At 45.4% G+C, this 27,689-nt stretch overlaps 1 pseudogene; it reads left to right on the forward strand.

Moving 5' to 3' along the window:
• Window positions 1–122: 122 nt before the first annotated feature.
• On the forward strand, window positions 123–26,301 carry LOC109905071 (DNA repair protein REV1-like; annotated as a pseudogene).
• Window positions 26,302–27,689: the final 1,388 nt, after the last annotated feature.

Consider the following 27,689-nt stretch of genomic DNA (forward strand, 5'->3'; position numbering starts at 1 on the left):
TGTCGGACATGATAAGAGGACCCGTAGTTGTGCATGTTCATATCAGTCTGAAATGTGGGGCTGAGTATTCTTGCTAGAACAAATTCTAAGGTTGTTGTGTTTGGGTGTGTGTGCGCAGGGTGGATACATGGCTTCCAAGGTGTCCAAGCTGGATGAGCAGTTTAAGCTGGACGCCCCGAGAGAGAAGCCGAAAGATGGAGCCTGCTCCAGCATCTTCACTGGGGTGGCCATCTATGTCAAAGGGTACACAGGTGAGACAAATGGGCGTTAACCTATACCACACCCTTACCCAACTGATCCTAGCGTGAGCCCTCATATAGCTACTTGACTACACTTTCTCTCTCTCTCTCTCTCTCTGTGTGTGTGTGTCTGTCTGTGTGTTACTAGATAATAGACATGGTTCATGTGGGGTTCAGTTCTTCAATTGGTTGTATGTTTAACTTTCTGCCTCATTATTCTGTTTTCCCACATAGCCTTCCTCCCCCTTTCCCCTCTCCTCCCCTTTCCCCTCTCCTCCCCTTTCCCCTCTCCTCCCCTTTCCCCTCTCCTCCCCCTTTCCCCTCTCCTCCCCCTTTCCCCTCTCCTCCCCTTTCCCCTCTCCTCCCCTTTCCCCTCTCCTCCCCTTTCCCCTCTCCTCCCCCTTTCCCCTCTCCTCCCCTTTCCCCTCTCCTCCCCTTTCCCCTCTCCTCCCCTTTCCCCTCTCCTCCCCTTTCCCCTCTCCTCCCCTTTCCCCTCTCCTCCCCCTTTCCCCTCTCCTCCCCCTTTCCCCTCTCCTCCCCCTTTCCCCTCTCCTCCCCTCTCCTCCCCCTTTCCCCTCTCCTCCCCTTTCCCCTCTCCTCCCCCTTTCCCCTCTCCTCCCCCTTTCCCCTCTCCTCCCCTCCCCCTTTCCCCTCTCCTCCCCCTTTCCCCTCTCCTCCCCCTTTCCCCTCTCCTCCCCCTTTCCCCTCTCCTCCCCTCCCCCTTTCCCCTCTCCTCCCCCTTTCCCCTCTCCTCCCCCTTTCCCCTCTCCTCCCCTCCCCCTTTCCACTCTCCTCCCCCTTTCCCCTCTCCTCCCCCTTTCCCCTCTCCTCCCCTTTCCCCTCTCCTTCCCAGTGGTGTAAAGTGCTATAGTAAAAACACTTTAAAGTAATACCTTGGTATCTGTATTTGACTATTTTATATTTTTGACTAATTTTACTTCACTACATTCCTAAAGAAAATAATGTACTTTTTCACACATGTTCCCCGACACCCAAAAGTACTTGTTACTTTTTGAATGCTTAGCAGGACAGGAACATGTGGTCTAATTCACACACCCATCAGGAGAACATCCCTGGTCATCCCCAAACTAACATGGTCCAAACACACTAAGACAGTTGTGAAGAGGGCACGACAAAGCCTATTCCCCCTCAGGAAACTAAAAAGGTTTGGCATGGGTCCTCAGATCCTCAAAAGGTTCTACAGCTGCAACATCGAGAGCATGTCGGACATGCTGACTGGTTGCATCACTGCCTGGTACGGAAACTGCTTGGCCTCTGACCTTAAGGCACTACAGAGGGTAGTGCGTATGCCACAGTACATCACTGGGGCTAAGCTGTCTGCCATCTAGGACCTCTACACCAGGCGGTATCAGAGGAAGGCCCTAAAAATAGTCAAAGACCCCAGCCACAGACTGTTCTCTCTACTACCACATGGCACATGGCAAGCTGTACCGGAGTGCCAGGTTTTGGACAAAAAGGCTTCTCAAAAGTTTTTACCCCCAAGCCATAAGACTCCTGAACAGGTAATCAAATGGCTACCTGGACTATTTGCATTGTGTGCCACCCCCAACCCCTCTTTTACACTACTGCTACTCTCTGTTTATCATATATGCATAGTCACTTTAACCATATCTACATGTACATACTACCTCAATCAGCCAGACTAACCGGTGTCTGTATGTAGCCTCGCTACTGTTATAGCCTCACTACTGTTATAGCCTCACTACTGTTATAGCCTCACTACTGTTATAGCCTCACTACTGTTATAGCCTCGCTACTGTTATAGCCTCGCTACTGTTATAGCCTCGCTACTATTATAGCCTCGCTACTGTTATAGCCTCGCTACTGTTATAGCCTCGCTACTGTTATAGCCTCACTACTGTTATAGCCTCGCTACTGTTATAGCCTCGCTACTGTTATAGCCTCGCTACTGTTATAGCCTCACTACTGTTATAGCCTCGCTACTGTTATAGTCTCGCTACTGTTATAGCCTCCCTACTGTTATAGCCTCACTACTGTTATAGCCTCGCTACTATTATAGCCTCACTACTGTTATAGCCTCACTACTGTTATAGCCTCACTACTGTTATAGCCTCACTACTGTTATAGCCTCGCTACTATTATAGCCTCGCTACTGTTATAGCCTCACTACTGTTATAGCCTCACTACTGTTATAGCCTCACTACTGTTATAGCCTCACTACTGTATATAGCCTCGCTACTGTAATTTTTCACCGTCTTTTTACTGTTGTTTTTATTTCTTTACTTACCTAACACCTTTTTTATATATATATAAGTTAAGTTTTAATTGCACTGTTGGTTAGAGCCTGTAAGTAAGCATTCCACTGTATTCGGCGCACGTGACAAATAAACTTTGATTTGCACACTGCTCTTGATAGTATCGCTGCTCTTGATAGTATCGCTGCTCTTGATAGTATCGCTGCTCTTGATAGTATCGCTGCTCTTGATAGTATCGCTGCTCTTGATAGTATCGCAGCTCTTGATAGTATCGCTGCTCTTGATAGTATCGCTGCTCTTGATAGTATCGCAGCTCTTGATAGTATCGCAGCTCTTGATAGTATCGCAGCTCTTGATAGTATCGCTGCTCTTGATAGTATCGCAGCTCTTGATAGTATCGCAGCTCTTGATAGTATCGCTGCTCTTGACAGTATCACTGCTCTTTAATAAGCTTACGTATCGACCTCACAGCCTTCGTCAGAGTTTTTGTGAGTTTTTTAAATTAGCATATAGACCTAGCCCCACCCACATCCGTTCCACCATCGAATGGGGTTGGAGGCGAAGGAAAAGAAAAGAGCTCACACTATTTGAGAAACCGAGATACTAAGGAATACCCACCACCAAACTTCTATAGCTCAATATGTTTTGCCGTATAACTACAGTTGAAGCAGGAAGTTTACATAGACTTAGGTTGGAGTCATTAAAACTCATTTTTCAACCACTCCACAAATTTCTTGTTAACGAACTATAGTTTTGGCAGGTTGGGTAGGACATCTACGTTGTGCATGACACAAGTAATTTTTCCAACAATTGTTTACAGACAGATTATTTCACTTATAATTCCAGTGTAAGTTTACATACACTAAGCTGACTGTGCCTTTCAACAGCTTGGAGAATTCCAGAAAATTATGTCATGACTTTAGAAACTTCTGATAGGGTAATTGACAAAATTTGAGTCAATTGGAGGTGTACCTGTGGATGTATTTCAAGGCCTACCTTCAAACTCAGTGCCTCTTTGCTTGACATCATGGGAAAATCAAAAGAAATCAGCCAAGACCTCTTGTAGACCTCCACAAGTCTGGTTCATCCTCGGAAGCATTTTCTAAACGCCTGAAGGTACCACGTTCATCTGTACAAACAATAGTACGCAAGTATAAACACCATGGGACCACACAGCCGTCATACCGCTCAGGAAGGAGACGCGTTCTGTTTCCTAGAGATTAATGTATTTTGGTGCGAAAAGTGCAAATCCATCCCAGAACAACAGCAAACATACTTGTGAAGATGCTGGAGGCAACTGGTACAAAAGTATCTATATCCACAGTAAAACAAGTCCTATATCGACATAACCTGAAAGGCTGCTCAGCAAGGAAGAAGTCACTGCTCCAAACCTCCATAAAAAAGCCAGACTACGGTTTGCAACTGCACATGGGGACAAAGATCGTACTTTTTTTGAGAAATGTTCTCTGGTCTGATGAAACAAATATAGAACTGTTTGGCCATGATGATCATCGTTATTTCTGGAGGAAAAAGGGGGATGCTTGCAAGCCGAAGAACACCATCCCAACCGTGAAGCACAGGGGTGGCAGCATCTTGTTGTGGGGGTGCTTTGCTGCAGGAGGGACTGGTGCACTTCACACAATAGATGATGACATGAGGAAGGAACATTATGTGGATATGTTGAAGCAACATCTCAAGACATCAATCAGGAAGTTAAAGCTGGGTCGCAAATGGCTCTTCCAAATGGACAATGACCCCAAGCATACTTCCAAAGTTGTGGCAAAATGGCTTAAGGACAACAAAGTCAAGGTTTTGGAGTGGCCATCACAAAGCCCTGACCTCAATCCCATAGAACATTTGTGAGCAGAACTGAAAAAGCATGTGCGAGCAAGGAGGCCTACAAACCTGACTTAGTTACACCAGCTCTGTCAGGAGGAATGGGCCAAAATTCACCCAATTTACTGTGGGAAGTTTGTGGAAGGCTACCTGAAACGTTTGACCCAAGTTAAACAATTTAATGGGAATGCTACCAAATACTAATTGAGTGTACGTAAACTTCTGACCCACTGGGAATGTGTTGAAGGAAATAAAAGCTGAAATAAATCCTTCTCTCTACTATTATTCTGACATTTCACATTCTTAAAATAAAGTGGTGATCCTAACTGATCTAAGACGGTATTTTTACTAGGACTAAATGTCAGGAATTGTGATAAACTGAGTTTAAATGTATTTGGCTAAGGTGTTTGTAAACTTCCAACTTCAACTGTATTTCAGGTTTAATGATAAACGAATGGAACACCGATAGGCTCCACATTCGCTCCGAGCTATGCTACTCGTTGTGGGTCTTTTTGAAGAACGTTTTGTTATTAATGAAAATGAAAATCAATTTTTGAATAAAGTCCTGAAGTGGTATCGATATGTTTAGGACATTTTTTGTATATGGAGAAGAGCTGTCCGACTTCATGGCATTACTCAGTGGCATTGACCCAAATCTCAAATTCACTATTGAATGTGACACTAAATGTGTTCATTAACTCGATATGTGGATTGAGAAATCAAATGGAACCCTGTTTACAACGCTGTATAGAAAATAAATGGACAGCTTCCATGCTGAGCCATTAAAAAGAGGACTTCCAAGAAGCTAGTTTTTCAGACTGTGCCATATATGCCACTCCACAGAGGACTATCTAGAGAAAGCACCAGAGATGTGCATTCGGTTTATAAGAAGAGGCTGTTCTCCACAAGGTGTGGATTAAGATCTTAATTTGGCATTAGGGAAAGCCTGAGATTAACTACTACACAAAAGACCCGCTAGTGCTAAAGAACACTGTAATGTTCACAACTACATATAAACTCAGCAAAAAAAGAAACTGCCCTTTTTTAGGACCCTGTCTTTCAAAATAATTAGTAAAAATCCAAATAACTTCACAGATCTTCATTGTAAAGGGTTTAAACACGGTTTCCTATGCTTTCATGAACAATTCATGAACATGTACCTGTGGAACGGTCGTTAAGGCAATTAAGGTTACAGTTGTGAAAACTTAGGACACTAAAGAGGCCTTTCTACTGACTCTGAAAAACACTAAAGAAAGATGCCCAGGGTCCCTGCTGATATGCGCGAACGTGCCTTAGGCATACTGCAAAGAGGCATGAGGACTGCAGATGAGGCCAGGGCAATACATTGCAATGTCCGTACTTTGAGATGCCTAAGACAGCGCTACAGGGAGACAGGACGGACAGCTGATCGTTCTTGCAGTGGCAGACCACATGTAACAACACCTGCACAGGATCGGAATGCACAATCCCTCCAGACAATCCACAATAGGCTAAGAAAGGCTGGACTGGGGGCGTGTAGGCCCGTTGTCTGGTGAGGACCTGCCTTACATCACCGGCAACAACGTCGTCTATGGGCACAAACCCACCGTCGCTGGACCAGACAGGACTGGCAAAAAGTGCTCTTCACTGACGAGTCGTGGTTTTGTCTCACCAGGGATGATAGTCGGATTCACGTTTATCCTCGAAGGAATGAGCGTTACACCGAGGCCTGTACTCTGGAGCGGGATCAATTTGGAGGTGGAGGGTCCGTCATGGTCTGGGGTGGTGTATCACAGCATCATCGGACTGAGCTTGTTGTCATTGCAGGCAATCTCAAACCTGTGCGTTACAGGGAAGACATCATCTTCCCTCATGTGGTACCCTTCCTGCAGGCTCATCCTGACATGACCCTCCAGCATGACAATGCCACCAGCCATATTGCTCATTCTGTGTGTGATTTCCTTTTTGATTTTGTGGCATAGAGAAAGTTAAGATATCAGATGGGGGAAGTGATATTAATAATACTCTGAGTAAAAGATAATGTTTTTGGATTTTTACCCTCCAGACATTATTTCCTAAAGTTGTTAATGATGAAATTCCTATGTATGTTATGTTGTAAATGTGAACATGAATTATGCCCCTATTCCAGATGACTCTTGCTTGTTAGGTCGATGTCCTCATTGTGGTTTTATAGACCTGTTTAATACGTTTTATGTACACACTTAATTTGAATATTTATGAAATGCATATTGTTATATTTGGTAGCACTAATATGTTTTTCCTTCTCCTCCAACCCCATTCGACGGTGGAGCGGATGTGGGCGGGGCTAGGTCTATATAAGGGTTCTAATTTAAAAAACTCACAAAAACTCTGACGAAGGCCGTGAGGCCGATACGTAAGCTTATTAAATATCAGTGATACTATCAAGAGCAGTGTGCAGGTTCCTTATTGTTTCCATGCACCTGCAAAAAAGAGCTTGGATGTGCGAGTGCCTTTAGAATTTTGAGATACTTACAGTAAAAGTATATTAAAAATCAAATACTTTTTCTCAAGTAGTAGTTTACTGGGTGACTTTGACTTGAGTCATTTTATATTAAGGTATCTTTACTTTTACTACAGTATGACAACTGGGTACTTTTTCCACCACTGCTCCTTGCCTTCCTCCTCCTTCCTCCCTCCCCCTCTCCCTTCTCCCTCCTCCCTCCCTCCTTCCTCCCTCCCCCTCCTGCCTTCCTCCTCCTTTCTCCCTCCCCCTCTCCCTTCTCCCTCCTTCCTCCCTCCCCCTCTCCCTTCTCCCTCCTCCCTCCTTCCTCCCTCCCCCTCTCCCTTCTCCCTTCCTCCTCCTTTCCCCCTCCTGCCTTCCTCCTCCTTTCTCCTTCCTCCCTCCCCCTCTCCCTTCTCCCTTCTCCCTCCTGCCTTCCTCCCTTCTCCCTCCTTTCTCCCTCCTGCCTTCCTTCCTCCCCTTCTCCCTCCTGCCTCCTTCCTCCCTCCTGCCTTCTTCCTCCTTTCTTCCTCATCCTTTCTCCCTCCTGCCTTCCTCCCTCCCCCTCTCCCTCCTGCCTCCCTCCCCCTCTCCCTCCTGCCTTCCTCCTCCTTTCTCCCTCCTGCCTTCCTCCCTCCCCCTCTCCCTCCTGCCTTCCTCCCTCCCCCACTCCCTCCTGCCTTCCTCCCTCCCCCTCTCCCTCCTGCCTTCCTCCCTCCCCTTCTCCCTCCTCTCCCTCCTGCCTTCCTCCCTCCCCCTCTCCCTCCTGCCTTCCTCCCTCCCCCTCTCCCTCCTGCCTTCCTCCCTCCTCCCCCTCCTGCCTTCATCATCCTTTCTCTTTTTTTATCCCATTTCTTTCCTCCTCTTCTGTCGAATCTCTCTTTGACCCACAGGAAAGATACAGTGGATATGTAAATTAACTTTACAAATATCACAGGGAGTATTCTCTCTCTCTCTGTTGCACGCGTTAGGCTTGGTTATATCACATTACTCCTTAATCTCTCCTCGTCTCTTCTCTGTTGTGACCTCTGCTCTTAAAGAAGTATATCTGTAAAACCAATATGGATATACATCATGAATATTGGCCAGAAGACCAATATTCAGTGATAATATGTCCAGACGTAGATATGTCTGTCCCTGTTCTTACTCTCGACCCTGCTTGTGTGTGTGTGTGCACAGAGCCACAGACCCATAGGATTACAATGAGTAGATTCCGCATTTCAGATTTAGTTCTATTCATTCTAATTCTATGCCCAGAGCCCAGTGTGGACGAGCTGCGCAGGCTGATGATGCTGCATGGGGGTCAGTTCCACGTGTACTACTCCCACTCTCACACCACCCACATCATCGCTAACAACCTGCCCAACAGTAAGATACAGGAGCTGAGGGACCAGAAGGTGGTCCGGCCAGAGTGGATCACTGACAGGTGTGTGTGTGTGTGTGTGTGTGTGTGTGTGTGTGTGTGTGTGTGTGTGTGTGTGTGTGTGTGTGTGTGTGTGTGTGTGTGTGTGTGTGTGTGTGTGTGTGTGTGTGTGTGTGTGTGTGTGTGTGTGTGTGGTGTAATCTACATTATACTTAGTGTTTAAACATACCTCTTTCCCTCCAACAGTATCAAAGCTGGCCATCTCCTGTCCTACCTGCAGTACCAGCTCTATGCCAAGCAGAAAGGCCTGAGCTTCCCCAGTGTGTCTGTTCACCAGGGCCAAGAGCCTGCAGGACCCCTCCATGGGCGGCACCTACCCAGCCACAGCCTCAATAACCACAACCCAACCCCTAGCCTTGGGCAGCCCCTATCCAGGCACCACACTCCTACATCCAGCCACAGTCATCTACACACAGACAATCTACACCCCCAACCCAAACACTATAACCCGCTAGCTAGCCACCGCAGTCCCCAGCCCAGTCACTCTCTCCCCAGCCACCTCAACCCACAGCCCAGCCACTCTCTCCTCGGCCCCCAGCCCAGCCACTCTCTCCCCAGCCACCTCGGCCCCCAGCCCAGCCACCTCAGCCCCCAGCCCAGGCACCTCACTCTACGACCCAGCCTCCTCAGCCCCTTTTCCTCAAACCACCTTTACTCTGACCCAGGGCACATCACCCACCACCCACCCAGCCACGGGCAACCCAAGTTAGGCTGCATCCAGCCTCCTCCTTCAGCCTACACCCACCCACAGACCCCTGGTCCCGTCCCTGCAAACCCCAGCCACGAACACTCTAAACCTGGACAGGCACAACCTCCTTCCATCCTCTGCATCTCCAGTCACCTCCAGCACAGCTACCGGGAGCTGGACTTCAGAAGGTGAGTGTGTTTTAGGAGTATTTTCATATTTGTACAATGCTCTCCACTAATATTGGCACCCTTGGTAAATATGAGCATTACGGGCTGCTGAATTTTTTTTATTTGCTGTTTATCTTCTTGGTCTTTAATTCAAAATATTCACAAAAATCAAACCTTTAATTTAAGTAAAATTATTGAAAAAAATAAATGTGAATTAAATATTTTTCTATTGAAACATGTGTGCCACAATTATTGGCACCCCTAGAAGTTCTTATGAGTAAAATATAACTGAATTCTATTCCCATTCATATTTTAAGTTTTTAAGTTCACCGGAGTAATTAGGAACACTTAAGTAGTAAGCCATGACTTCCTGTTTCACTGGGGTATAAATATGAGGTGACACACAGGCCAAGTTCCCATAGTCATCCATCACTGTGGAAAAGATCTGAGAATACAGTAATGATGTGCGACAAAAGGTTATTGAGCTGCACAAATCAGGAAATGGCTATAAGAAAATAGATCAACGGTTGAAAAGGCCCAAGCACCTGGAGATGTTAACAATCAGCATGGAAGAGGACGTGTGTCTATATTGACCCCATGCACAGTGAGGAGGATGGTTAGAGTGGCCAAAAAATCTCCAAGGATCACAGCTGGAGAATTGCAGACGTTAGTTGTGTCTTGGGGTCAGAAAATCTCAAACTACAATCAGACGCCACCTATATAACCACGAGTTATTTGGGATGGTTGCCATAAAAAAAGCCTTTGCTGTCATCAAACAACAAACTCAAGAGCCTACAGTTCGCCGAACTTTACTGGAACTTTCAATGGGACCGGGCTCTATGGTCAAATGAGACCAAAATAGAGTTTCAATGGGACCGGGTTCTATGGTCAAATGAGACCAAAATAGAGCTTCAATGAGACCGGGTTCTATGTTCAGATGAGACCAAAATAGAGTTTCAATGGGACCGGGTTCTATGGTCAAATGAGACCAAAATAGAGCTTTAATGGGACCGGGTTCTATGGTCAAATGAGACCAAAATAGAGCTTTTTGGAAACAAACACCAGAGGTGGGTTTGGTGTAGACTGAAAGATAGCCATGCAGAAAAGTACCTCATCCACACTGTGAAGTATGGTGGTGGATCAATCAATCAAGGAAATGTATTTATAAAGCCCTTCTTACATCAGCTGATATTTCAAAGTGCTGTACAGAAACTCAGCCTAAAACCCCAAACAGCAAGCAATGCAGGTGTAGAAGCACGGTGGCTAGGAAAAACTCCCTAGAAAGGCCAATACCTAGGAAGAAACCTAGAGAGGAACCAGGCTATGTGGGGTGGCCAGTCCTCTTCTGGCTGTGCCGGGTGGAGATTATAACAGAACATGGCCAAGATGTTCAAATGTTCATAAATGACCAGCATGGTCGAATAATAATAAGGCAGAACAGTTGAAACTGGAGCAGCAGCAGTTGTTAATAATGTCATCAGGGTTTGTTTGAGTGTGATGCATTTTGCAGACCATGAATAGCTGTGTACAGGGCCTTCAGAAAGTATTCATACCCCTTGACTTATTCCAGATTTAGTTGTTACAGCCTGAATTCAAAATGGATGAAATACAATAACATTCTCACAGACAATACCCCATAATGACAGTGAAAACATGTTTTTAGAGAATTTTGCAAATGTATTGAAAATAAAATACTGAAATATTAAATTTACATAAGTATTCACACCCCATGAGTCAATACTTTGTAGAAGCACCTTTGGCAGCGATTACAGCTTTGAATCATCTTGGGTATGTCTATCAGCTTTGAGTCATCTTGGGTAAATCTGTATCGGCTTTCAGTCATCTTAGGTATGTCTGTATCAGCTTTGAGTCATCTTGGGTATGTCTGTGTCAGCTTTGAGTCATCTTGGGTATGTCTGTGTCAGCTTTGAGTCATCTTGGGTATGTCTGTATCAGCTTTGAGTCATCTTGGGTATGTCTGTATTAGAGGTCGACCGATTATGATTTTTTTCGATACCGATACCGATTATTGGAGGACCAAAAAATGCCGATACTGATTAATCGGACAATTAAAAAATAAAAATAAAATAAAATGTATTTGTAATAATGACAATTACAACAATACTGAATGAACACTTATTTTAACTTAATATAATACATCAATCAAATCAATTTCGCCTCAAGGAAGTAATGAAACATGTTCAATTTGGTTTAAATAATGCAAAAACAAAGTGTTGGAGAAGAAAGTAAAAGTGCAATATGTGCCATGTAAGAAAGCTAACGTTTAAGTTCCTTGCTCAGAACATGAGAACATATGAAAGCTGGTGGTTCCTTTTAACATGAGTCTTCAATATTCCCAGGTAAGAAGTTGTAGGTTGTAGTTATTATAGGACTATTTCTCTCTATACCATTTGTATTTCATTAACCTTTGACTATTGGATGTTCTTATAGGCACTATAGTATTGCCAGTGTAACTGTATAGCTTCCGTCCCTCTCCTCGCTCTTCCCTGGGCTCGAACCAGGAACACAACGACAACAGCCACCCTCGAAGCGTTACCCATGTCTGCATGGGGAACAACCACTCCAAGTCTGAGTGAGTGACGTTTGAACGCTATTAGCGCGCACCCCGCTAACTAGCTAGCCATTTCACATCGGTTACACCAGCCTAATCAGCCTGAGTTGATAGGCTTGAAGTCATAAACAGCTGCTGGCAAACGCACGAAAGTGCTGTTTGAATGAATGCTTACGAGCCTGCTGCTGCCTACCATCGTTCAGTCAGACTGCTCTGTCAAATCATAGACTTAGTTATAACATGATAACACACAGAAATACGAGCCTTCGGTCATTAATACGGTCGAATCCGGAAACTATCATCTTGAAAACAGGATGTTTATTCTTTCAGTGAAATACAGAACGGTTTCGTATTTTATCTAACGGGTGGCATCCATAAGTCTCAATATTCTTGTTACATTGCAGAACCTTCAATGTTATGTCATAATTACGTAAAATTCTGGCAAATTAGGCGTCCCAAACTGTTGCATATACACTGACTCTGCGTGCAATGAACACAAGAGAAGTGACACAATTTCACCTGGTTAATATTGCCTGCTAACCTGGATTTCTTTTAGCTAAATATGCAGGTTTATACTATATATACTTCTGTGTATTGATTTTAAGAAAGGCATTGATGTTTATGGTTAGGTACACATTGGAGCAACGATACGCACCGCATCGATTATATGCAACGTAGGACACGCTAGATAAACTAGTAATATTATCAACCATGTGTAGTTAATTAGTGATTATGATTGATTTGTTTTTTATAAGATAAGTTTAATGCTAGCTAGCAACTTACCTTGATTCTTACTGCATTCGCGTAACAGGCAGGCTCCGCGTGGAGTGCAATGAGAGGCAGGTGGTTAGAGCGTTGGCCTAGTTAACTGTAAGGTTGCAAGATTGAATCCCGGAGCTGACAGGATCAAAATCTGTCGTTCTGCCCCTGAACAAGACAGTTAACCCACTGTTCTTAGGCCGTCATTGAAAAGAAGAATGTGTTCTTAACTGACTTGCCTAGTTAAATAAAGGGGGGGTGGGGGGGGGGCAAATCGGGGTCCAAAAATACCGATTTCCGATTGTTAAGAGAACTTGAAATCGGCCCTAATTAATCGGCCATTCCGATGAATCGGTCGACCTCTAGTGTGAATACTTATGTAAATGAGATATTTTTGTATTTCATTTTCAAAAAATTCTAAAAACATGTTTTCACTTGGTCATTATGGGTTATTGTGTGTAGGGTGAGGGGGGGTGGGGGGAAACTATTTAATCAATTTTGAATTCAAGTTGTAACACAACAAAATGTGGAGTAAGTCAAGGGGTATTAACACTTTCTGTCTCCTGGTCTGTCTGTCGGTCTGTCTGTCTGTCTCCTGGTCGGTCTGTCTGTCTGTCTCCTGGTTGGTCTGTCTGTGTGTCTGTCTCCTGGTCTGTCTGTCTCCTGGTCTGTCTGTCTCCTGGTCTGTCTGTCTGTCTGTCTCCTGGTCTGTCTGTCTGTCTGTATCCTGGTCTGTCTGTCTGTCTGTCTCCTGGTCTGTCTGTCTCCTGGTCTGTCTGTCTGTCTGTCTGTCTGTCTGTCTGTCTGTCTGTCTGTCTGTCTGTCTGTCTGTCTGTCTGTCTGTCTGTCTGTCTGTCTGTCTGTCTGTCTGTCTGTCTGTCTGTCTGTCTCCTGGTCTGTCTGTCTCCTGGTCTGTCTGTCTGTCTGTCTCCTGGTCTGTCTGTATCCTGGTCTGTCTCCTGGTCTGTCTGTCTCCTGGTCTGTCTCCTGGTCTGTCTCCTGGTCTGTCTGTCTCCTGGTCTGTCTCCTGGTCTGTCTGTCTGTCTGTCTGTCTCCTGGTCTGTCTGTATCCTGGTCTGTCTCCTGGTCTGCCTGTCTGTTGACCAGGTTTGTCCGCTGCTCCTGGCCCTCAGTCCTGTATCCTGCATGTGGACATGGACTGTTTCTTTGTCTCCGTGGGGATCAGACACAGACCAGACCTCAAAGGTATACACGCACACACTCAAGTATCTATCATATTTTCTATTCTAGTCCCAAGCGCCCACTAACCGCACCCCCCCCCTCTCCTCCCCCAGGGAAGTCTGTAGCGGTGACCAGTAACCATGGTTCAGGCAGAGTGGCCCAGAGGCCTGGTGTTGACTGCCAGCTGGAGCTGCAGTGCTACCATAAACAATACTCCTATCCAGCTGTGTCAGAGAGGAAGGATGGGGACCTGGAGGAAATTACATCATCAGAGACGGAGAGTCACATCTCCCATGGCAACAGTGTTGACCAGGATACTGCTGCCCTCTCTATGGCTGAGATCGCCTCCTGTAGCTATGAGGCCAGGTACAACACATATACGTACACACACACACGCACACACACACATACTCTACCCTATAGTAATATGTGGTCTCTCTTTCTGTCTGTCAGGCAGGCAGGGGTGAGGAATGGTATGTTTTTTGGCCAGGCCAAACAACTGTGTCCCTCCCTGCAGTCTGTCCCTTATGACTTCCAGGCCTACAAGAAGGTAGCCCTGGCCATGTATGAGACCCTCGCCAGATACGGATGGGGGGATGGATGAATAGATACTCACACTCTCTCTCTATACCTGTCATCTATGACTATTAGTTACTTGGTAGGATTGTAGCACAATCTCATCTATTAAAGAACAAATTGATTTACCTTTTCTCTTTCTCTTCTCTCTTCCTCTCCTCTGCCTCTCTCTCTCTGTTTCTCTCTCTGTCTCTCTCTCTAGTTATTCTCATGATATCGAGGCCCTGAGTTGTGACGAGGCGTTGGTGGATAGCTCTGCCCTGCTGGCTGAGTTGAGTGTTACACCAGATGAACTTGCCAGTGCCATCAGAGCAGATGTCAGGGAGAGGACTGGGTGCTCTGCCTCAGTGGGCATGGATGAGTAGTGCCTTCCTCTGCCACCCCTGAGTCACATTGTGTATGCTGGCATACTGGACACCCCTGCAATTCTTTTGGGGCCCATATGCCTGTCATCAATGTCTATTTTATTTATTTTAATAAATCATTTTGGCAGTAACCCTACAAAAAGTTATTAATGAACCTTTTTCATTTCCATATGGACTAGAAAGCAAAGTGTTTGTTTCTTGGTCTTTGGGAATGTGACTGAAATGTGCCTCAGGCCTTGAAAAAGAAAATGTTTAACTGATTGAAAGTGTAAAGAGATCTGGGTGAATAAACGACAGTGGAGCTGCCTTGGCTGTTCAAAAGGCATCAGACCGAGAGCCTAATGCTTCTTTAGTTAGTTACGATTTCTTTGTTGAGAAAATAATTTCTCCTCAGAAGCGAAAGTTTCAGGGATGGTAAAACCAGCTTGATTGCCATAGGCGTATCAGGGAAACTGGACAGGAGGGAGGGGTGCTTCAAAATATAGCAGTTCTGTAACATATTTAATTCAGCCTCTCATTATTAATTGCCGGCCTCAACACGTTACGGAAAGAGGTTGTATTGGAATCTGGGGACAGGTCGTCTGGATACTGGACAACCAATAAATTGGCAAATGCAAACATCTTTAGCGGACAACAGTTCTTCAGGGCTTGAACAAAAAAAAGCGGTTTGCGATTTCGTTCATACTGGTGAACCGGCGTTTGAGTTGTGGGGTTGCAATATCAACAGTCCCTTATCTCTGGTATATCTTGGCATGCATCATTCAAGACTACGTTTAACTTGTGTGCAGCGCAATGGACATGTAACGCACAGTATGTCAGGAAAGACTGTCTGGGTTGACTCCGTATAGGAAACCAAAGAAAGATGCAGTGCATTATGCCAGTGAGTCTGTTGGCACAACAAGGGAGGAAGCATTTGGAAACGGAGGGGCAGCATAGTTTCCCTCCCACTGTATTACACCCTGTCTAACCTCTGTGACCTTTGACCTGTCCAGGGTCCAACATCTTGTTGGCGAGAATGGCTACCCGAAAGGCTAAGCCGAACGGACAGTACCTCCTGAGGTCAGAGGAAGTGGATGACTTCATCAGGGACCAGACGGTGACCAGCCTACCAGGTGAGGCACTACAGCACCACCTGCTGGCCACACACCAACCACACACACAGTTACTCTGCAACTGATGATCATCTTTCTTGTGCATCTCCAAAATATAAACTGTCCTTCTCTCCACCCTCCATCTCTCCTTCTCCACCCATCCCTGTATTTCTCTCCCCTCTTCTCCCTCAGGTGTGGGCCGTTCTATGGGTGGGAAACTGGCATCTCTGGGTGTGAGGTCATGTGGGGACCTGCAGCAGGAGTTTGGCCCTCGCACCGGTCAGACCCTCTTCAGGTTCTGCCGAGGTCTGGACGACCGGCCCGTCCGTAGCGAGAAAGAGAGGAAGTCTGTCTCTGCTGAGATGAACTTCAACATCCGCTTCACACAGGTCCGTACCTGTTTCATCCGGTTTACACTGGTAAGAGCTTGTTCGATATGGTCCACGCAGGTCATAACTGGTTTATACTGATCAGAACTGGGGCTTATTCAAGGAGGCAGAATATTCAGATTGTTCTGAATGGGATATTTCCTGAAGAACAGACATTATTCTTTGCTTGTTCAAAGTGACAGACTTTTCTATCACTTTCTCCATTCTCTCTTTCTCTAAATTCTCTCTATCTCACCAGGTGGACGAGGCGGAGTCGTTCCTGACCCACCTGTCCATTGAGGTGCAGAAGCGTCTGCAGGGGGCGGGGCTTAGGGGTCGCAGGCTGACCCTAAAGGTCATGGTCTGTAAGGCAGGGGTGGAGCAATCCAACTACATGGTCATGGCACCTGTGACAGTTTGGCTAGGTGAGCGAGACCAATGGACACGGTGGCCATGTCTGAATACCCATGAATAGTAGGCTCTTTGGTATGCGAAAATATAACATTTTATGGTATGTAAAATGAGGTGTGCTTTAAATGCCAGGATGTTATACTCATTTTAGCTGCACACCTTTGAGGAAGAGCATCGTCTTTTCACCCTCGCGTGTGTTTGACAACAGCTGATCATCAGAATAGAGGACGCGCATAAATAAACGAATGGCGTCAAATCAACGCAGTTGAACATTACGAGGCATTCTCAGGATGGATCAGCCTAGGATGTTATTTGTTGCTCTATCTCAGGATGGATCAGCCTAGGATGTTATTTGTTGCTCTAGCTCAGGATGGATCAGCCTAGGATGCTATTTGTTGCTCTATCTCAGGATGGATCAGCCTAGGATGCTATTTGTTGCTCTAGCTCAGGATGGATCAGCCTAGGATGCTATTTGTTGCTCTATCTCAGGATGGATCAGCCTAGGATGCTATTTGTTGCTCTATCTCAGGATGGATCAGCCTAGGATGTTATTTGTTGCTCTATCTCAGGATGGATCAGCCTAGGATGTTATTTGTTGCTCTATCTCAGGATGGATCAGCCTAGGATGCTATTTGTTGCTCTATCTCAGGATGGATCAGCCTAGGATGCTATTTGTTGCTCTATCTCATGATGGATCAGCCTAGGATGCTATTTGTTGCTCTATCTCAGGATGGATCAGCCTAGGATGCTATTTGTTGCTCTATCTCAGGATGGATCAGCCTAGGATGCTATTTGTTGCTCTATCTCAGGATGGATCAGCCTAGGATGCTATTTGTTGCTCTATCTCAGGATGGATCAGCCTAGGATGCTATTTGTTGCTCTATCTCAGGATGGATCAGCCTAGGATGCTATTTGTTGCTCTAGCTCAGGATGGATCAGCCTAGGATGCTATTTGTTGCTCTATCTCAGGATGGATCAGCCTAGGATGCTATTTGTTGCTCTATCTCAGGATGGATCAGCCTAGGATGCTATTTGTTGCTCTATCTCAGGATGGATCAGCCTAGGATGCTATTTGTTGCTCTATCTCAGGATGGATCAGCCTAGGATGTTATTTGTTGCTCTATCTCAGGATGGATCAGCCTAGGATGCTATTTGTTGCTCTATCTCAGGATGGATCAGCCTAGGATGTTATTTGTTGCTCTATCTCAGGATGGATCAGCCTAGGATGCTATTTGTTGCTCTATCTCAGGATGGATCAGCCTAGGATGCTATTTGTTGCTCTAGCTCAGGATGGATCAGCCTAGGATGCTATTTGTTGCTCTATCTCAGGATGGATCAGCCTAGGATGCTATTTGTTGCTCTATCTCAGGATGGATCAGCCTAGGATGCTATTTGTTGCTCTATCTCAGGATGGATCAGCCTAGGATGCTATTTGTTGCTCTATCTCAGGATGGATCAGCCTAGGATGCTATTTGTTGCTCTATCTCAGGATGGATCAGCCTAGGATGCTATTTGTTGCTCTATCTCAGGATGGATCAGCCTAGGATGCTATTTGTTGCTCTATCTCAGGATGGATCAGCCTAGGATGCTATTTGTTGCTCTATCTCAGGATGGATCAGCCTAGGATGTTATTTGTTGCTCTATCTCAGGATGGATCAGCCTAGGATGCTATTTGTTGCTCTATCTCAGGATGGATCCGCCTAGGATGCTATTTGTTGCTCTATCTCAGGATGGATCAGCCTAGGATGCTATTTGTTGCTCTATCTCAGGATGGATCAGCCTAGGATGCTATTTGTTGCTTACTGCATTTGTTTGTTAAATAAAAATAGTATGTTCTAAATAGTTTGTAGTACAATTAGTACACAGTATGTAGTTTTAGTAAATAGCAGGCAAAACAGATTTCAGACACTTCCTGGAACACACTGAGGGGACATAATTGAGTGTCTTCCTCTTCTCTCTCCCTCTCTCCTCCTCGTTTCTCCTCTCCTCTCCCTCTCTCCTCTACCCTCCTCTCCTCTCTCCCCCTCTCTCCTCTCTCAGGTCAGTGACCCTGGCCCAGCTTACAGACTGTGGTCATTTGATAGCCAGTGAGGTCATCAAGCTGTTCCACGCAATGAGGCTGAAGGTGCAGGACCTGAGGGGGGTGGGCCTCCAGGTGCAGCTCCTCGAGGGGGCATACTCCTTCCCCAAGGACCCCACGGGCCCTAAAACATGCTACGTCAGAGACAAGCTGCTGGCCCAGCACACCCCCGCCCAACATAACTATACAGGTAAGTGTGTGTGTGTGTGTGAGTTCTTGTTAGTGGTTACCTCAAGGAGCCAGTCATCGAGCCATAGAACGACCTCTGCTGTCTCTCTCCCTTCAGATTCGCCACCTAATACCGCCATTACTGACACATGCACCAGTCAGGAAAATAGTTCCTCTGCCAGAGTCCTGTCCCCCTTCTCCACTCCCCGATGAATAGTTCAGCAGTCTTATGGCTTGGAGGCTTGGAGGTAGAAGCTAGAAAGGAGTCTTTTGGGCAGTAAAATCACCCTCACACACAGGTTTCCCAGGATACATGTTGTATGTGTGTCCATGTGTGTCTGTGTCCATGTCAGGTGGACCGGTCGGTGTTGGAGGCCTTGCCTGCAGAGTTGAGAGAACGGGTGGAGCACTCCTGGACCCACAGAGACACAGAGAGAACCCACAACGGGTCACACCAACGCCCCCTTCACCCTGGCCCCTCTTCTACTCTCTCTTCCTGTTCATCTTCCCCTCTACCCTCTTCTCCTCCTCTCCCCGCTACCCCTCCTGTAGGAGCACTGGTGCTTCAGATCCCCAAACAGTCTGGACAGACCGGCTCCACAGGCATCATACTGGAACTGCCTGACTTCTCCCAGGTACACACACACACACACACCCACAAACATTCTCATTAACGGCAACATCCCCTATAAACACGCACATATTGTTTCTCTGTCTGTCTGTCTCTCTCTCTCCGTGTGTGTGTGTGTGTGTGTGTGTGTGTGTGTGTGTGTGTGTGTGTGTGTGTGTGTGTGTGTGTGTGTGTGTGTGTGTGTGTGTGTGAGTGTGTGTGTGTGTGTGTGTGTGTGTGTGTGTGTGTGTAGGTTGACCTGGAGGTGTTTGCAGCACTCCCCAGAGAACTCCAGGAGGAGCTGCGTTCAGTGTACGGCCGCAGAGAGAACACCCATGGGATCATGGGTAAGAATACAGTATATCTATCCAATAATATACACTGAGTTTACCAAACATTAAGAATACCTTCCTAATAAGAATGGTCCCATCAGTTCGTTGCGCATGGACTCTACAAGGTGTCCAAAGCGTTCCACAGGGATGCTGGCCCATGTTGACTCCAATGCGCCTGGCACCATACCAGTGCGCCTGGCACCATACCCCATTCAAAGACACTTAAATATTTTGTCTTGCCCATTCACCCTCTGACTGGCACACATACACAATCCATGTCTTATTGTCTCAAGGCTTAAAAAACCTTCTTTAACCTGTCTCCTTCCCTTCAGCTACAGTGATTGAAGTGGATTTAACAGGTGACATCAATGAGGGATCATAGCTTTCACCTGGATTCACCTGGATTCCCCAGTCAGTCTGACATGTAAAGAGCAGGTGTTCTTAATGTTTTGTACGCTCAGTGGAGACTAATATAATATAGAATATATATGCCATTTAGCAATACACTGGAAAGAACCATAGAACCGACTAATGATCAAATGAAACTTTCATTGCATTGCCCCCTTATCTCTCTCTTTCCTTCTCTACCTTTCACTCCTTCCCTCGCCTCGCTTGTCCCCCCCCTCCTCTTTCTCTGTAACAGACCAGAGGAACCCCCTGTTGCATCTGAAGCATGTGGGGGTGGGTCGGATGAAGCGCTGCTTCAAGAAGAATGCCAACAACAGCCCTGACAAGAAAGGCCCCTCCCCTCTAAAGAGGCCCCGCCCACCAGGAAACACCCCGGCCAAAGACCTACCACACGTGCTCAGACCCAGTGACCTACCCAATGGCCTCAAGGTGAGCCCCTAAACACTTATGCAAGTTAAATTGTCTGTTTTATTAATGATGCATAGTGATTAAACTGACCTGAACTGACCCCCATCCAGCTGGAGAATGGACCTTCCACCTCCCCCCTACAGCAGGACGACCCAGAGACTCTGTCCAAGTTCACCCCTTGCCCTGAACCCACCCTGGCTGGAGCCTGTGATTTCAGGGACATCCGAACACTACTCAGAGAATGGATCACTACCATCTCAGGTACAGAATGGGGAGTGGGTTGTTTACTACCATCTATGGAAAAAGGGGGACATTTGCTGCCATAGTTCAGTCGTGGCCAAAAGTTTTGAGAATGACACAAATATTAATTTTCACAAAGTCTGCTGCCTCAGTTTGTATGATGGCAATATGCTTCACAGGCAAGGATATTGCTGCCAGTAAGATTGCACCTAAATCAACCATTTATCGGATCATCAAGAACTTCAAGGAGCGCGGTTCAACTGTTGTGAAGAAGGCTTCTAGGTGCCCAAGAAAGTCCAGCAAGCGCCAGGACCGTCTCCTAAAATTGATTCAGCTGCGGGATTGGGGCACCATCAGTACAGAGCTTGCTCAGGAATGGCAGCAGGCAGGTGTGAGTGCATCTGCACGCACAGTGAGGCAAAGACTTTTGGAGGATGGCCTGGTGTTGAATGTCAAGACGGGCAGCCAAGAAGCCACTTCTCTCCAGGAAAAACATCAGGGACAGACTGATATTCTGCAAAAGGTACAGGGATTGGACTGCTGATGACTGGGGTAAAGTCATTTTCTCTGATGAATCCCCTTTCCGATTGTTTGGGGCATCCGGAAAAAAGGATCAGTTTGGTGACGAACTATGTCTTTTCCATCATGATGGAGCACCTTGCCATAAGGCAAAAGGCTCCAGCCAGGGTGGGTTCTGAATAACTAAGTGGCTCGGGGATCAAAACATCAATATTTTGGGTCCATGGTCAGGAAACTCCCCAGACCTTAATCCCATTGAGAACTTGTGGTCAATCCTCAAGAGGCGGGTGGACAAACAAAAACCCACAAATTCTGACAAAGTCCATGCATTTATTATGCAAGAATGGGCTGCCATCAGTCAGGATGTGGCCCAGAAGTTAATTGACAGCATGCCAGGGTGGATTGCAGAGGTCTTGAAAAAGAAGGGTCAACACTGCAAATATTGACTCTTTGCATCAATGTCATGTAATTGTCAATAAAAGCCTTTGACACTTATGAAATGCTTGTAATTTTACGTCAGTATTCCATAGTAACATCTGACAAAAAGACACTGAAGCAGCAAACTTTGTGGAAATTAATATTTGTGTCATTCTCAACTTTTTGCCACAACTGTAGTTGTGTTTTTGACTGTGTTAAAAAAGTGGTTTTGACTGTGTTAAAGATGTGGTTTTGACTGTGTTAAAGATTTTTTATTTTATTTATTTTTTATTTTACCTTTATTTAACCAGGTAGGCAAGTTGAGAACAAGTTCTCATTTACAATTGCGACCTGGCCAAGATAAAGCAAAGCAGTTCGACAGATAAAACGACACAGAGTTACACATGGAGTAAAAACAAACATACAGTCAATAATGCAGTATAAACAAGTCTATATACAATGTGAGCAAATGAGGTGAGAAGGGAGGTAAAGGCAAAAAAAGGCCATGATGGCAAAGTAAATACAATATAGCAAGTAAAATACTGGAATGGTAGTTTTGCAATGGAAGAATGTGCAAAGTAGAAATAAAAAAATTATGGGGTGCAAAGGAGCAAAATAAATAAATAAATAAAAATTAAATACAGTTGGGAAAGAGGTAGTTGTTTGGGCTAAATTTTAGGTGGGCTATGTACAGGTGCAGTAATCTGTGAGCTGCTCTGACAGTTGGTGCTTAAAGCTAGTGAGGGAGATAAGTGTTTCCAGTTTCAGAGATTTTTGTAGTTCGTTCCAGTCATTGGCAGCAGAGAACTGGAAGGAGAGGCGGCCAAAGAAAGAATTGGTCTTGGGGGTGACTAGAGAGATATAGATGTGGTTTTGACTGTGTTAAAGATGTGGTTTTGACTGTGTTAAAGATGTGGTTTTGACTGTGTTAAAGATGTGGTTTTGACTGTGTTAAAGATGTGGTTTTGACTGTGTTAAAGATGTGGTTTTGACTGTGTTAAAGATGTGGTTTTGACTGTGTTAAAGATGTGGTTTTGACTGTGTTAAAGATGTGGTTTTGCATTTTTCTAAGTACTTTTCCCCCCTCAGACCCCATGGAGGAGGACATTCTGCAGGTAGTCAAGTACTGCACTGATCTGATCAATGACAAAGACCTAGAGAAACTTGACCTGATCATCAATTACATGAAGAGGTACGGTCCATTCGTGGTCTAACTCTCCCCTCTTCACCTCTGTCTCAGTGAGGGACCACTCGGCCATTGTCAAATAGGACCTGTTTGGGAATAGAGGATCATTCTACCCCTGTTGTTGAGATTCCATTTCAATTAGTGTTTTTCTCTTTTTCTCATGTGTGTTTAGTTTATTAGATATTTAAGTGTGTTAGGCCTAAGGCATGTGTGTTTAGTTTATTAGATATTTAAGTGTGTTAGGCCTAAGGCATGTGTGTTTAGTTTATTAGATATTTAAGTGTGTTAGGCCTAAGGCATGTGTGTTTAGTTTATTTATGTGTTATGTCATGGCAGGTTGATGCAGCAGTCTGTGGAGTCTGTATGGAGCATGGCCTTTGACTTCATCCTGGACAACGTGCAGGTGGTGGTACAGCAGACCTACGGCAGCACTCTGAAGATCACGTAGGAGAGGGCAGCACTCTGAAGATCACGTAGGAGAGGGCGGCACTCTGAAGATCACGTAGGAGAGGGCGGCACTCTGAAGATCACGTAGGAGAGGGCGGCACTCTGAAGATCACGTAGGAGAGGGCAGCACTCTGAAGATCACGTAGGAGAGGGCAGCACTCTGAAGATCACGTAGGAGAGGGCAGCACTCTGAAGATCACGTAGGAGAGGGCAACACTCTGAAGATCACGTAGGAGAGGGACACTGATGATCACGTAGGAGAGGGACACTCTGAAGATCACGTAGGAGAGGGCAACACTCTGAAGATCACGTAGGAGAGGGCAACACTCTGAAGATCACATAGGAGAGGGCAACACTCTGAAAATCACGTAGGAGAGGGCAACACTCTGAAGATCACGTAGGAGAGGGCAACACTCTGAAGATCACATAGGAGAGGGCAACACTCTGAAGATCACGTAGGAGAGGGCACGGCAGGCTCTGGCCAAGTCTCAAATCACACCCTATTCCCCATATAGTGCACAGGTCAAAGGTGTTATACTAATATGTGGAGGATAGAATGCCGTTTGAGATCCAGTTTTGCTCCTCCTGCTCCTGTTTATTGTGCCACTGTTACATCATCCCACTATTACATCATGATCCTGTGGGAGGAGCTGGGTCAAATCATGATGTCTGTGATCTTCAGCACGGAAAGTCGGAGTTCTAGAAAGATGCCAGAGTTTTAGAGTTGGATGACCATTCCAAACTATTTTTCCCATTTCCCAGTTGTCTTGAAGGCGCTGAAGTCAGAAGTCAGAGTTCCTATTTCCCAGTTGTTTTGAACACGACAATAACCTGGACACGTGTTCTCTCCTTATCTCATCACAGTGAAAGAGTTCTGTGTCATTGTGACATCAGCACAACAACCCTCTATCTCTCACTTTGACATCTGCAGAGCCCAACCTGCCTTCTGTTGTGACGTCGTCATAACACACGTCAGCAGAACAGAGCACAGATATCGGCTGCGCTACACAAATCAAACTTGGCCCATCGCACAATGTCCAACTTTCGTGGGTCAGAGGGGGAGGGGCAGGAACTCTCCTCCTGTAGCCCCTATTGGTCAGGACCCACTGAAAGTCATGAGTAATGGCAGAGTTGGCCACTAGGTCTGTGAATATGCCAATAGTCCCAGTATAGGACAGACTGAGACATAGAGATGGCCAGTTGTTCTGTTACTCTCTGCTTTGCACCAGCTGTTCTGTTACTCTGCTTTGCACCAGCTGTTTTGTTACTCTCTGCTTTACACCAGTTGTTCTGTTACTCTCTGCTTTGCACCAGTTGTTCTGTTACTCTGCTTTGCACCAGCTGTTCTGTTACTCTCTGCTTTACACCAGTTGTTCTGTTACTCTCTGCTTTGCACCAGTTGTTCTGTTACTCTCTGCTTTGCACCAGTTGTTCTGTTACTCTCTGCTTTGCACCAGTTGTTCTGTTACTCTGCTTTGCACCAGTTGTTCTGTTACTCTCTGCTTTGCACCAGTTGTTCTGTTACTCTCTGCTTTGCACCAGTTGTTCTGTTACTCTGCTTTGCACCAGTTGTTCTGTTACTCTCTGCTTTGCACCAGTTGTTCTGTTACTCTGCTTTGCACCAGTTGTTCTGTTACTCTCTGCTTTGCACCAGTTGTTCTGTTACTCTCTGCTTTGCACCAGTTGTTCTGTTACTCTCTGCTTTGCACCAGCTGTTCTGTTACTCTCTGCTTTGCACCAGTTGTTCTGTTACTCTCTGCTTTGCACCAGTTGTTCTGTTACTCTGCTTTGCACCAGTTGTTCTGTTACTCTCTGCTTTGCACCAGTTGTTCTGTTACTCTCTGCTTTGCACCAGTTGTTCTGTTACTCTCTGCTTTGCACCAGTTGTTCTGTTACTCTCTGCTTTGCACCAGTTGTTCTGTTACTCTCTGCTTTGCACCAGTTGTTCTGTTACTCTCTGCTTTGCACCAGTTGTTCTGTTACTCTCTGCTTTGCACCAGTTGTTCTGTTACTCTGCTTTGCACCAGTTGTTCTGTTACTCTCTGCTTTGCACCAGTTGTTCTGTTACTCTCTGCTTTGCACCAGTTGTTCTGTTACTCTCTGCTTTGCCACCTCCTCTGCCTCAGAATTATCTGCAAACTGACACAGACTCAAAAACACCCTGTCTGAGACATTGGTTTGTTTTTAAAAAGTAAGACATTGGTTTTGTACCTTTCCTCTGCAAAAAAAGTGCCATTGTAAATAGTGTTTTCAACGCCGCCTCTTGTTCATTTTACAAAGAAAATACTTGTTTTTTAAATATACATGTTTTTCCTTTTTTCTTGTATGGTTTACAAGTAGTGTGTTATTAACGGTTAGTTGTCGTGTGTGTGGGTGGGTGGTTGGGTGGGTGGGTGGGTGGCGGGCGTGACAGCATGGAAACCAGAAGCTGGCCAAATCCCTTACATTCATTTTTTATGTAACTTGTATTTAGTTAAGACATGGAATATCAAGGGTTTGAAGTGTCTTCCTGTCCTTCAACTACACTGATGAGAGAATACTGGAGAGAGCAATACCATATGGCTTTGGATTGCTACTACGTAGCAAGTGCAGATTTCTGAAAGGAGTTGAGGAAGCTATTTCAGACTATTGTGATGCACCCAGACTCTCCTGTCAATGCTTTCTGTGACATCACATAAAATGGTAATTCTCTCTTGTGACCTCACATCGTCACACCTATTTCTGACATCACATAAATCTGCATTTGTTGCAACCCCCAAAAAAGAACTGACAGGTCTCTCATTGTGACATACACAGAGTGGGTTTGAAATGGTTCGTACTGTACCCTATCCATGATCATATAACAGTTAGTATACTGGGGAAATGAATGTAGTTGTAAACACCTTTTGATTCTGAGTTCATTATATACACGTGTATGCTGTGGTCTCTGAGTGACTGTAAAATACTTCCCCTGTCATCTGTCATAACTCTTCGAAAGCTAAGGGCCAGAAGAAAATATCTAATTGGTCAGTCTACCTGTCTATCATGACTGACCCGTGCCTGAAGACCTGAAGCTGTGACATCATTTGTATGTTTTCTAAGAACTTGATAATAAACTTGGAATTAATAAAAGCCTTGATCAAATCAAATTGTATTGGTCACATACACACGTATTTAGCAGATGTTATTGTGGGTGTAGAGAAATACTTGTGTTCCTCGCTCCAACAGTGCAGTAGTATCTAGAGAAATACTTGTGTTCCTCGCTCCAACAGTGCAGTAGTATCTAGAGAAATGATTGTGTTCCTCGCTCCAACAGTGCAGTAGTATCTAGAGAAATTATTGTGTTCCTCGCTCCAACAGTGCAGTAGTATCTAGAGAAATGATTGTGTTCCTCGCTCCAACAGTGCAGTAGTATCTAGAGAAATGATTGTGTTCCTAGCTCCAACAGTGCAGTAGTATCTAGAGAAATACTTGTGTTCCGAGCTCCAACAGTGCAGTAGTATCTAGAGAAATGATTGTGTTCCTAGCTCCAACAGTGCAGTAGTATCTAGAGAAATGATTGTGTTCCTAGCTCCAACAGTGCAGTAGTATCTAGAGAAATGATTGTGTTCCTAGCTCCAACAGTGCAGTAGTATCTAGAGAAATGATTGTGTTCCGAGCTCCAACAGTGCAGTAGTATCTAGAGAAATGATTGTGTTCCGAGCTCCAACAGTGCAGTAGTATCTAGAGAAATGATTGTGTTCCGAGCTCCAACAGTGCAGTAGTATCTAGAGAAATGATTGTGTTCCTAGCTCCAACAGTGCAGTAGTATCTAGAGAAATGATTGTGTTCCTAGCTCCAACAGTGCAGTAGTATCTAGAGAAATGATTGTGTTCCTCGCTCCAACAGTGCAGTAGTATCTAGAGAAATGATTGTGTTCCTAGCTCCAACAGTGCAGTAGTATCTAGAGAAATACTTGTGTTCCTCGCTCCAACAGTGCAGTAGTATCTAGAGAAATGATTGTGTTCCGAGCTCCAACAGTGCAGTAGTATCTAGAGAAATGATTGTGTTCCGAGCTCCAACAGTGCAGTAGTATCTAGAGAAATGATTGTGTTCCGAGCTCCAACAGTGCAGTAGTATCTAGAGAAATGATTGTGTTCCTAGCTCCAACAGTGCAGTAGTATCTAGAGAAATGATTGTGTTCCTAGCTCCAACAGTGCAGTAGTATCTAGAGAAATGATTGTGTTCCTCGCTCCAACAGTGCAGTAGTATCTAGAGAAATGATTGTGTTCCGAGCTCCAACAGTGCAGTAGTATCTAGAGAAATACTTGTGTTCCGAGCTCCAACAGTGCAGTAGTATCTAGAGAAATGATTGTGTTCCGAGCTCCAACAGTGCAGTAGTATCTAGAGAAATGATTGTGTTCCGAGCTCCAACAGTGCAGTAGTATCTAGAGAAATGATTGTGTTCCTAGCTCCAACAGTGCAGTAGTATCTAGAGAAATGATTGTGTTCCTAGCTCCAACAGTGCAGTAGTATCTAGA

This window comes from Oncorhynchus kisutch, linkage group LG2 (assembly GCF_002021735.2).
Source record: "Oncorhynchus kisutch isolate 150728-3 linkage group LG2, Okis_V2, whole genome shotgun sequence".
Classification (NCBI taxonomy): domain Eukaryota; kingdom Metazoa; phylum Chordata; class Actinopteri; order Salmoniformes; family Salmonidae; genus Oncorhynchus; species Oncorhynchus kisutch.